Source organism: Myodes glareolus, chromosome 14, assembly GCF_982192425.1.
Source record: "Myodes glareolus chromosome 14, mMyoGla1.1, whole genome shotgun sequence".
Lineage (NCBI taxonomy): Eukaryota > Metazoa > Chordata > Mammalia > Rodentia > Cricetidae > Myodes > Myodes glareolus.
Genome location: NC_142039.1, coordinates 77789006 through 77801541, shown reverse-complemented (window position 1 = coordinate 77801541; position 12536 = coordinate 77789006). Strand labels below are relative to the sequence as shown.

Sequence of the window (12536 nt, the reverse complement as noted above, 5' to 3'; positions counted from 1 at the left end):
AGAAACAGTAGCATAATCAGATTGTTTCTGCTCTCTCACTCACAATGCGATTGAATTTCAACATGCACTTTGACATGGAATAAACGGTATATGGTGATCCAATATATCCACTGGCTTTCAAGTTAACTTCAACAGAAGCAGCTTCTCACCTCACACATCAAAGTCTCTTCTTCATTCAGCTGTGCTCAGACATCGCAGGCAGATGGCAGCTTTTTAGTTTCTTCCGCCTCCTCTTTTAAAATCTGAAACACACGTAAATCTAGGCCATTAAATAAGAGCATCTTTTTCTAAAAATCCCTGTTAGCAATAGAAAATCATAGCCATCCGTGTCTTCTGCTCTTTTGAGGGATAGAGACTGGCAGAAACAAGCACTTGGCATTAATGTGTGCTACTCTGGTCTTTCAGAAGGAAGTTTCCAACTCTAATTTGACGGGAGAAGTCACCTGAAGAAAACATCTAAGCAGCAACTCATTTCTTCTACTACAAGTTGTCAAAAGTAGGCGCTGGGGAGTCATAATGAGATTATTTATCAGCAGTGAGCACGCCATTGAGTCATACAGGGAGCACCTAAAATGGACTTTCCAGAAGTTGAAATGCTTGGTCACTGGTGCAGGGAGAGGAGCTGTCCCTTAGTGGTCAACATACTTCCCAGAGGTTGATAAATGGATAAATCAGGCAAGAAAAACAGAGCACACATCTGAGAGATAATACTGTTCTTCTCTTGTTTCCAAGAAGAAAGTCACTATGTGTGCAGACCTTATGGTACAGGCACACAGAGTGCAGAGTCCTTTTGGCTTCCAATAGTTCCTGTCTTCCTTTCTCTCTTTCTTACGTTCCCACCACACATACCCCACACCTCTTGTGATCTTGCACAGTTCCTGGGTAGTTGTTTCATTTTCTTTCAACTTTTCCCCCAGTCTTCTGAATTTTTGAGCTTTCTGTTGTCATATCTTTAAGCTCAGTTCTGCCTAATGACAAGCCTGTGAAATGCATTCATTTCTGCTTCAACGTTGTTCATCTCTGGCGCTTCTGCCGGGCCCCTTCTTAGGACCTTCCTTTTCGCTTACATTAACTATTTGCTTTTACATGATAATCGATGCTTCCCATCAGAGCCTTTAGCACATTTATTTATCATGGTTGTTTTCAGTTTTCAAACTGCTGATCCCAATATCTCAGCCTATATGGTGATAAGTGTATGTTCTGGATCCAGGTTTGGAGGTTTCATTGTTACAGCTCAAGATTTTATGTGTGCATGCATGCATTTATATATTCTGCCTTTTAATGTGACTTGTGACTTTCTTCTTGTTGAAAGCCTGTCATGATATATTAGAAAAACAGAAAAGAGTCCTTTAGTGTAATGAAGAAAAAGGAGCTGTAAATTGGAAAAGCTCTCTGTGGTCCACTGTGCTGTGCTATCTTCTGGTGAGTCAGTGAGCCAGGGAGCCCCCAGGCTGTGGCACTACAATGCTTTTCAATAATGTCCCATGTTTAGGTGATCAGAATGTGTCCCTTCTCCTAGGAGAGTTAGGCTCTGCCAAGCCTAAATCTAGGCTCTGGTGAACTAGCTCTCCTCAGGCAGACCTTAGAGTGCTCGGACTTATTTTAGGTTCTTTGTTGGCTCACACTAGAACTTTCGTTAGCCTTGCTGTGAGAACCAATGTTTTCTAGGAAAGACTCAAGGACACAAAACTCGCACAAGTGTCCTTGACCCCTTGGTGTGTGTAGTTCCCGAGCTCGTCCACGCTGGTGGGTTTGTCATGCTTACGAGCCTGGCTTCCTACTCCAGTCCCGGGGTTTGCAGTTTTGCTTTTATCTAGTAAGTTGTGTTCTCTATATGTAGGTCTTCTTGTCTGAGGGTGTCTTAATTTGCTTTCCGTCACTGTGATAAACAGCCTGACCTAATCTAGGAAGCTTGAAGTCAAACTATAGGCTTGCACATCCCAATTACAGCCCATCATTGAGGAATGACCAGGGCAGGAACCGGGAGACAGGAACTAAAGCAGAGAGCATGGAGAGTTACTTACTGGCCTTTTCAGCCTGCTTTCTTATAACAATTCAGGACCACTTGAAGGGATGGGACCGCTCTTCTCTGTGCTGAGTTCATCCACATCAATCACTAAACAAGAAAATGTTTTACGGACTTGACTATAGCCAATCTGCTGGAGGTATTTTCTGAGTTAAGGATCCCTCTTCTCAGGTGACACTAGCTTGTGTCAAATTGACAAAGAAACAAAAACAAAAACTAACTCCAACACAAAGTGAGGGAGCATCTGCAAAAGGTGAGTTACTCCATTTTCAGTAGGTTTATCCATTTTCTTGTTGAATGATGGCTTCTAAGCTCCTTACACAGTGGACAAGACTGATTTACTTTGTTCTCAGGAAAGGCACTCTGGGTCTTGATGTACATTGTGTATCAAAACCACCGGACCCTTCCAAGGTGAGGATTATGAGGACATAAGGTTAAACTCCAACGGTTGCTTCGGCCACAGTGCACACAGTCACCGGTCCTCTCCTGTAGGCATGGCAGGCCCCTACTGAGGGATGTACACTGTGACTCCCTAGCTGGGGTTTCTTACCTGGGAAAGAGAGTTTACATCAGAGGGGCTACCAGCAGTCCTGCACCTTCCTTCCTACTTCCTGCCTGAGCACCAGGGAGCCTGGCTGCAAACCGGCTGTGAAACCATCCCCATATCCCGCCTCCACCACAGGGGCCCCCCCAATTTCCTCTCTCCAGAGCCCCGCGATAGTGCTATCTGTCTGTCTTTCCTTGGCATTAACGACTCCACTAATAAACTGCTTGCTCCCAACAGTCCTTAGTGTTCCCTGGAACCTGTGTCTGAGGCCTTTCAAATATGCCAGTTTGCACTGCCTACGACGTGATTTAGTGAATTACTGTTTTCATTTTAGCCTTTCTGTGATGTGTGTAGTGATTACTCATTTTCATGCCACGCTGTATTTCACAGCTAAGTTCCCTCATGTAGAATGCATTTATATGAGACTCTTCCTTCTGAAGTTATTTCTCTGGTATTTTTCTTTTATTCTTCTCTGTGTCCTGTCTGCTATTGTTGACCTGTTTTGACCAGTGAGTCCTAGCTCTGGGCAATTAAAGCCTGTCTATTTGTTTCAGCTGCCTTGGAGAGCAGTTAAAACAAACAAAAGAACCAAAAAAAAACCAAAACAAAACAAAAACTGAACACTGTTATTCTCACCCTCAGCTTCCTGACCTCACATAGAGATAGGCCTTAAGGCACCTGATTAGGTCCTTGACAAATCTAGTTATGCCCAAGTCTCATGGCAAGTGCGCACATCTCAATCAGGGTCTTTGGCACTCTCAAGTAGATCACAGCCACAACGAAAGAATTTTGGATCTGGGCCTGTGGATTTTTATTAAGTCAGAAATATGAGGAATGGGATTGATTCTTCTTTGTCATGTCGCCATGTTTGGCTTTTCCTGAAAGCTAATCCAGGGGCTGGAGAGACGGCTCAGTGGTGATTAGGACAGATGCGCTTGTCTTGCAGATGGCACAAGTTTAGTTCCCAGGGCCCCGCCAGGCAGTGCTCAGCTGCCTGTAACCCCGGTGCCAAGGGGGATGACACCATCTGCTGGCCTCCTAAGGTACCTTCGTTCACATGCACATACCCACACACATACACATAATTAAAAATAAGAACTTTAAATGTACTGAAATCTAACCCAAATTGTCATGTCACAAAGAACCTTGAGCAAAATTTAGCTGTTGACTCTCATTAGCTCCTAACTCTAGGGTTTAATTAAGCAGTCACAGGCTTAATGCAGGCCATTGGATCACAGAACTTTGTGTGTGTGTGTGTGTGTGTGTGTGTGTGTGTGTGTGTGTGTGTGTGTGTACTTGCTAGGAATGACTTAGGAAGTTGACAAAACTCAGTATATGAGGACTGCCTTGATTTACAAGGAAGTTGTTTCTAGTTGCCATACCCAGTGGCAATATCGGCTACTCCATTGAGTTGAGATTCCCATTTTTTTCCCTAAGCAAACTACAACCTACACATCCCACAGTTAATTATGAAACTATGATAAAAAACCATAAACAATACCAAGAACATGCCGTGTATATAAAAATAAGCTAAAAGCAATAGAGGACACCATGAGTTATGAACTTAAGCTCACAAAATCTTTTTAAAAGGTTGATTCTTGATTTGAAGACAGTAATAATTGCTCAAATCTCTTCCATGTATTATTGAACTAATCCTTAGATTAAAATTAAAGAATTGGTTTCAGACTCTTAATGGTTGGTTTTTACTAGTCTGGAACAAAATCCTCGCTCACATATAAATCAATCATTATAAAAATTATTTTCTGAAAGATTGTTAAGTCAGAAGGGTTTTAAAAGTCTCTTCCAGTGTGTGAATTCCAGCACTGGTTTCTTAAAATGGGTCTGAAACAGAGGTTCTCAAGCAGTGGCAGGTACCCGGGGATCTTGTCAGAACACAGACTCTAGGCCTGGGCCCAGGGGTGGATGCCTGCAATCACAGCGCTACAGCACTTGGGAAGCAGGAGCAGGAGGATCAAAATTAATGGTCAGCGTGGATGTATTGCGAGTTAAAGTCTTTATGTTTGTTTTTCGTTACGGGTATATGTCTGTGTACCATGTATGTGCCTTGCACCCATGGAGGCCAGAATCAGGCATTGCCTCCCCTGAAAATGGAGTTATAAATGTTTGTGAGATGCCATGTAGGTGTTGGAAACTGAACCCAGGATCTCTGCAAAAGCTGCCAGGCCTCTTAACTGCTGAGGCATCTTGTGGTTATTTTGAGGGTAGTCTGGACTACATGAGACTCTGTCTTTAAGGAAAAAAAAAGACAGATTCTGAATCATTAGGTCAGAGTGGGGCCCAAGATTCTGAATTTCAGCAACTCTTAAGAAATGCTGCTGTAGCCTGCAGCCAATCTAGAGATCACAGTCAATGTGTACCAAGGACTGAGGCTACCTCATTTTTTTTTTTGTTTTGTTTTTTATGAAAACATATCTGGAAATGACAAGGAAGGCCATGCTTAGAACCGGATGAACAATGTCCTCATAGCCAAAGACAGGCATTCCACTTACATGATTGAAGCTCTGAACGTCCATCTCCTCCGCTATTGATGTGTGCAGCTGCATTTTTGTAGCTCAAGACACAGTGGACGTAGTCTAAGTTGAGGTTAGAGTTAGTGCAGATGTAAGACAGACTTGTGTGTCTTTAGCAAACACATATGCATAAGCATAAGGGAGTACCTGTGAGCATCCCACTAGGCGTGTGACTTCAGGAAGGTCAGCATGGGTAAGTGGAGGGTTTTCACACTCAGCTGGCATCCTGGTTTGTTGGCATTTCTTGCAGTTCCAGAAAGGTTAAAGTTCTCTTCAGTCACTGAGAACAAGTGGACAAGCCAGTAATCTGATGTCACTCAGGAATTTGCCTCCTGATCTTCAAAACCACCGGAGTGACTTCAAATCAGCTTTAAGATGCGTCCGTGTAAAGCATATCCCCGTTGAGAGAGAGCAACCCACAGCACGCACTTAGAGACAGGAACTTAAACTCAGCAGATGTTTCTCCTTTAAAATGGGTTCTTGAATTCATCGGCAGACCCTTGGCAAACTGATGAGTTAATTTGTTCAAGCCAGGCTTTATAAACCCTCTAATAATTCTTCCCTTTAAACATATTGACTTGATTGTTGAGATCTACAGCACATGGTTTAAACGTTTTAACCTTTACTACTTTTAATCAGTTAACATTTACTTCAGAGTTGCAAGATGACCGACTATTGAAAGACACAACTAACTAAGAAACCAAAGTCCAATTTGTCAGTTAAATAAGTCCGGGTCTCTAAAGAGCAGGGGAAAACCAGTATGTCAGGGAATTTTGCACTGACAGCTTCAGAGTAACTCTTTGTCTTCCAGGCTTGTGTTGAAGACACATTTCTGGAAACTGAGAGAACTTGGTGACTCCTAAGTTGCCATGCTCAGATGTAGCTGAGTTAATCCTGCTATGAGAACGGTGACTCCTAAATAGCTCACACTCATGTAAGCAACCCCTCCCCCATGCTCCTGTACCCCTCCCCCATTTTCCTGTACCCCTTCCCAAGCTCCTGTATCCCCCCGTGCTCCTGTACCCCTCCCCCATGTTCCTCTACCCCTCCCCATGCTCCTGTATTCCCCCCCCGTGCTCCTGTACCCCTCCCCCATGCTCCTGTACCCCTCCCCCACACCCCTGTACCCCTCCCCATGCTCTGTACCCCTCCCCATGCTCCTGTACCCCTCCCCATGCTCCTGTACCCCTCCCCGTGCTCCTGTACCCTTCCCCATGCTCCTGTACCCCTCCCCGTGCCCTTGTACCCCTCCCCATGCTTCTGTATTCCCCCCCGTGCTCCTGTACCCCTCCCTCATGCTCCTGTGCCCCTCCCCCACACTCCTGTACCCCTCCCCCACACTCCTGTACCCCTCCCCATGCTCTTGTACCCCTCCCTGTGCTCCTGTACCCCTCCCCGTGCTCCTGTAGCCCTTCCCATGCTCTTGTACCCCTCCCCATGCTCCTGTACCCCTCACCAATGCTCCTGTACCCTCCCCATGCTCTTGTACCCCTTTCCCACACTCCTGAACCCCTCCCCCATGCTCCTGTACCCCTCACCAATGCTACTGTACCCCTCACCAATGCTCCTGTACCCCTCACCAATGTTCCTGTACCCCTCACCAATGCTCCTGTACCCCTCCCCCACACTCCTGTACCCCTCCCCATACTCCTGTACCCCTCCCCGTGCTCCTGTACCCCCCATGCTCTTGTACCCCTCCCCCATGCTTCTGTACCCCTCACCAATGCTCCTGTACCCCTCCCCCATGCTCCTGCAAGCAACTACTCACCCATGCTCCTATAAGTAACCTCAGTAAATTCCCTGGTTCGCCAAGTTGGACTTCGGTGGTATCCTTACTTTGGTCTGTGAATAGACATTAGTTCACATCTTCCCAGGAATAGTGTACTACAGCACCTCATTAAAAATCCAGATTGAGCTGGTGATAGTGGCACACACCTTTAATCCCAACACTTGGGAGGCAGAGGCAGGTGGATCTCCCTGGTCTATATAGTGAGTTCCAGGACAGCCAGGACTGTTTCACAGAGAGACCCTGTCTTGAAAAACCAACCAAACAAACAAATAAATCCAAATTAATAAAAAGATGCCAAGCCATTTCTTACTAAAATCCCTTTCCAGAGAGAGACAAAAGCAGTGGTTACCCTCCTCAGGAGGTTCCACCAACAAACCAATGCACAATTCTGCCAAAGTTCTCTCTGGGGAACCAATGAGTATATTAGGTTTTCTTACAGAACCCGAGTAAGAGATTACTTACAAGGGTGTGGTGGTGTGAAACCATGGTCTGTATTCTGTAAATTATATTTTAAATAAACGCTGATTGGCCAGCAGTCGAGCAGGAAGTATAGGCAGGACAACGAGACAGGAAGTAGAGGCTGGTCAAGAAGAACAGGAGGATTCTGGGAAGAAGATGCAGTTGTGGGCCCAGACACAGAAAGAAGCAAGATATGACTGCCACACTGAAAAAGGTACTGAGCCATGTGGCTAACATATACTAGAATAATGGGCTAATATAAGTTATAAGAGTTAATAAGAAGCCTGAGCTAATGGACCAATTAGTTTATAGTTAATGTAGACTTCTGTGTGTTTTCTTTGGGACTTAATGACTGTGGGAACCGGGCAGGACAGAAAACCTCTGACAACAGTGTGACTGTTTCTCCCCCAATAGGCTGTACCTAGAAAACCTTTACCGAGCAGGGATGAAGGCTTTCCTGTAGCTGCATGGATGGAGACCCATTTCCTGAGTCTGCCCCACCTATATATTCTAACTCTTCCCCAAGGCCACAACAGTTCAGACAGTGTTGCACAGAACTGGTTGTAGAGAAACAGGTGAGGAGCCCCTGACTCCCCAGCCCTCCACAAGGGGCTGTGAACAGTCAATAAGCCCAGCTGGGATGGCTCTTTTGCAATTTAGCACATCTGAAATCTACAAGATGATGATTGCTTAGTTTGAGGACAGTCACAACACCACTCAATGGAGAAAGGACAGGCTCTTCAAAAAATATGGAGAAACCAAATAGCCATATGCAAAAGAATGAGGCAGAACCTTTACTTAGTACCACATATATAAAAATGGACTCATGATGAATTAAGGACTCACATGGAAACTCTTAGAACAAAACCCAAGAACAAAGTACTATGATGTTGCATTTGGCAATGATTTCTTGGGTACAATGCCCTAAAACTCAGATTTTGACAAAAGAAAAGCACACAAATTGGACCTCATCAAGATTTAGAATTCCTGTACATAAAAGAATCAGAAATAAGAGAGTGACAAGATTACATTAAATAGCAGAAAATATTAATAGATCATGTGTTTAATAAGTACTTAGTATCTAGCCATATAAAGAGCACCTACAACTCAACAATGAAAAGGAAAATATTTAAAAAGAGGCAAAGGACTTTATGGATACTGCTCCAAAGAACACATATAAGCATTCTGCAGCACCTGAAAAGGTGCTCAAAAGATGTCACTAGCCAGCAGGCAAATAAAAATCAAAACCATAACAAAATATCACTTTCCCCATGGAATGGCAACTTTTGAGATGTCTCATGGGGTAAATGCCAAGGCTGATGACCTCAGTTTGAACCACATAGTATAAGACGATATCTTATTCCACAGGTTGTCCTCTGACCTTTATATGCATGTGTATGTACACACACACACACACAATGATTTTAAAAAACAACTGGAAAACAATCAATGTTGACAGAGCTGCAGTGAGACAGGAACACTGTGTCCTGGTGAAGGAAATGGGATTGGTGCTTTCGCCATGGAAACAGATCAGAAGCAGTTCCAAAGCATTGACGGCAAGGATTCAAATCACATAATACAACAGGGATCCCAGCAGGAGCCCAAATGCCCACCAACAGATAGGTAGGTCAAATGTACTATATACACACAGAGGCATGCTTCTGAGCCTAGAAAAAGAAGGTAATTCAAGTGCATGCTTCAGTAAAAATCATCCTGAACAGCATAGCATGGCACAAAATGGGACGTGTTTTAGGATCCCACTTAGAAAAGATGCCATTCCATGCCATTCCATAGACACATTCATGAAGACAGGAAGCTGAGGTGTCCAAGGTTTCAAGAAGGGGGGTATGAGAAGCTGTTGCTTAATGAATATGGGCTTTCTATTTGAGACCTAGAAATGGATAGTGATGGTATCTTAGTCAATTTTCCGTTGCTGTGAAGAGCCACCACAACTGCAGCAACTCTTATAAAGCAAAACATTTAATTTGGACTGGTTTAAGTTCAGAGGTCAGTCCACTGTGAGCATGGAGGGAGGCGTGGAGGCACACAGGCAGACATGGTGCTGGAGAAGAAGATGAAGAGTCCTACATCCAGATCAGTGGCAGCAGAAGAGACCCTGTACCTGGCTTGAGCATTTGAAACTCCAGTGCCCACCCCCAGTGACACACTTCCTCCAACAAGGCCACACCTCCTGATCCCTGTTAAGTGATGTCATTTCCTGATGACCAAGCATTCAAAGCTATGAGTTTATGGGGCCATTCTTATGCAAACCACCACGGATGGCATCTGGCTTTGTGGGTAAATATAATATGTATAGCTACACCTACGAATGGTTCAGGGTAACACACACAGGTTTCTGGACTCTGGTTTTAGAGGTTCTGACTGTGCATGTCAGGATTGAAGCCAGAGAATTCAGTTTTTTTGACTGCTCATGCCAATGAGCTATGTCCTTTAGAGACTTAATCTCTTCCCATAAGAGAAGGCCAAAGAAGCCTTTAAACTGAAGATTCCAGATAGCGATCAGCTAGAAGGGAGATGAGTAAATCTTTTACACTGTATCGGGAAGGTTCTGAGTCCTGCCCAGGCTAAGAGGAAAGGAACTCCAGGACAGGAGCAATGGGTGCTGGGAACAGCCAGCCAAGGTGAAGTGTGGGTTTGATGAGGTTGTTATTAGATGAGGTACTCGGAATAAAAGGACAATCAGAATGAAGAGGGAAAGGCGGTGGGAGCAAGCTGACTGGTCTAATCAGGTTGGAGCAAAGACCGGGAGACACGAACATGTGTGCAAAGTTGCCCTTTGAGCTCTTCAGTGCTCAATTGAAAGCAGGCACCATCAGGAATGCCAAGAAGGGCAGTGCACGCCCAGGGCCCAGCCCGGCACTGTCTCAGAATCTCCCAGGGATGACTTTTCTCAGGCCAACTGTTCTGGAAGCCTAGGTGGCATCTGGAATTGAAGAAGCCTCATGTTTCCAGCACAGCCTGGAGGACACATGTGGTCCACAGGCTATGCTTTCTGCCACCCACAACTTTGGGCCACACTTAGAGGAGACGGTGACAGATTCAATCTGCCGAAGCAGAATAAAGTTCAACACTCTGAAAGCGTCATCCAGAGAGGCAGTCATATGTGTCGCCATTTTAGGCCCACAAACGATTCCATTAATAATAAACCATTTAGACATAAAAGGCAGTATGCCACAAATTATGCTTTAAGTTATAAACAGAGGACAGAGCAGACAGAAACGTGGAGCAATGAGTCCAAAGCTCTGTTGCTAGCTCAAGCCCAGGTCTGAGAAGAGACATTTACCTTTTAGTTTGCTTCTGTTTAACGTTATTTCTCATGCATAGATCCAAGCATGTGGGGCACACCTGTAACCCCAGCATTTGGGAGAAGGAAGCAGAAGGATCCGGAGTTCAAGGTCAGCCTCAGCTACCCAGGGAATTCAAAGCCAACCTGGGATACGTGAGACTTGTCTCAAAAAATTATATAATTTCTCATGAATGATCTAAGTCCTAGCCCTGGCAATGGTGGCGCACACCTTTAATCCCAGCACTTGGGAGGCAGAGGAAGGCGGATCTCTGTGAGCTCCAGGCCAGCCTGCTCTACAAGAGCTAGTGCCAGGACAGGCACCAAAGCTACACAGAGAAACCCTGTCTCAATAAACAACAACAACAAAATAAATAAATAAATAAAACAATAGAAGACCAAGACTTTGCCTTGAAAGTCCTCAGTGTCAAATGGAGAGTAAGACAAACACATTCATAACTGCGTCTTGAGTTGTTCAAGATGTAATGAGAGCAAAACCAGCCAAATGCAGACCACTGTGAAAGAAGATTAAAAAAAAAAAACCAGGAGACATGACCTGTTCCTTTCTCCATATGCCAGTATTCTAGAACCTTCCTGGCATGTTCGCTTTCCCGTACACAGTATGTACTTACTGACTTTGTAAGAGAACTACTTGACAGACCTAACAGCCTGCCAATGACTCATTCTCTGATGTAGTTGCTTTTAATCTGCACAATTAGACCAAATATCTGGTTCTATGCCACACAATCATAAGTAAAATACTATGCCTTTAGTTACAAATGTGAGCTAGCTAGGGCTTCTCGGGCAGATGATAAGCAATTTTGGTATGCTCTGTTAAATTGAGAAAGAAACGTAAGAAACTAGGGAGTTCTTGCCTGCAGCATGCAAGAGGCTCTGGGTTCAATCCCACTGGGACAGAATCTTAAAGAGAGGGATTTGTATACATGGGGATATTAATGAATATATAAATACAAAGTGTAAAAGACAAAGGTGAATAGATAAGGAGGACATGATTTATCTCTGACACCCGTGTCCACTTTTATCAGAGAAGTGAGACAAAACTCCCATAGGATGGCTACTAGAAGCCCGAAGAAGTCTGTGAGGCAGCCAGCCAGGCTGCTCTGAGCATTCAATTCACATCACATATATTTGGCACACTGACCCAGATTTTGCAAGAATCCAAAACGGAATGCTCCTGATCATTGAAATCCTTTCATTTGCACACTGGAGGGTCATTCCTGCAGCTTGTACTGCATGCACTTGGCAAGACAGAGGTAGAAAGTCCGTATTACAAAAGACAGCCAAAAAAAAAAAAAAAAAAAAGATGAGCTGCCTTGAACTTTTTGGCAATAGAAAAACATTTTAAAAAGAAGCAACTTCCAGGCAGTGTTCTCAAAAGTTACGAGGTTCTAAATGTATTATAATAACACTTTCAGAAAGGACAAAACCCAAGACCGATTAGTTCATTTCTGTTCTACTGAAGAATGCAATAAATATGGTTCTCATCTGAAGATGCAAAGTCCATCTTGCTAATTACATAAGCAAACACGAGAACAGGTCTAGTGAAACTGTCATGGTGAAGAATAATGGTTGGAGTAAATCAGGCCCTTTGGCAGGATGTTGTGATACAATGTTGCAATATAGGATTTTATGATCTGCTTGGGCTTTTATAATAAGACCGCAGTTCCTTTCTGCTCTGCTGGATAAAACATCAGCATCTAATGTGTTACTATCAACAAACACTGGAAGTCTAAGTAACTCACAGGTGAACTACGTCTGAAATACTGTCACAGTGTACCATGTTGCTTATGAAGTAGTAATAAACCATTCTCTCAGCCTCTGGCCAACGGTCCACATCTAAGAAAACCACCCAAACTCTC

At 44.1% G+C, this 12536-nt stretch overlaps 1 protein-coding gene across 1 annotated transcript in view; it reads right to left on the bottom strand.

The window, feature by feature from the left end:
• Ercc6l2 (ERCC excision repair 6 like 2) overlaps window positions 1–385 on the bottom strand; it is a 110502-nt gene extending 110117 nt beyond the window's left edge. Inside the window, exon 1 of the mRNA XM_048447611.3 lies at window positions 150–385. The gene's annotated coding sequence lies outside the window, so the exon portion shown is untranslated. The remainder of the gene's footprint in view (window positions 1–149) is intronic.
• Window positions 386–12536: the final 12151 nt, after the last annotated feature.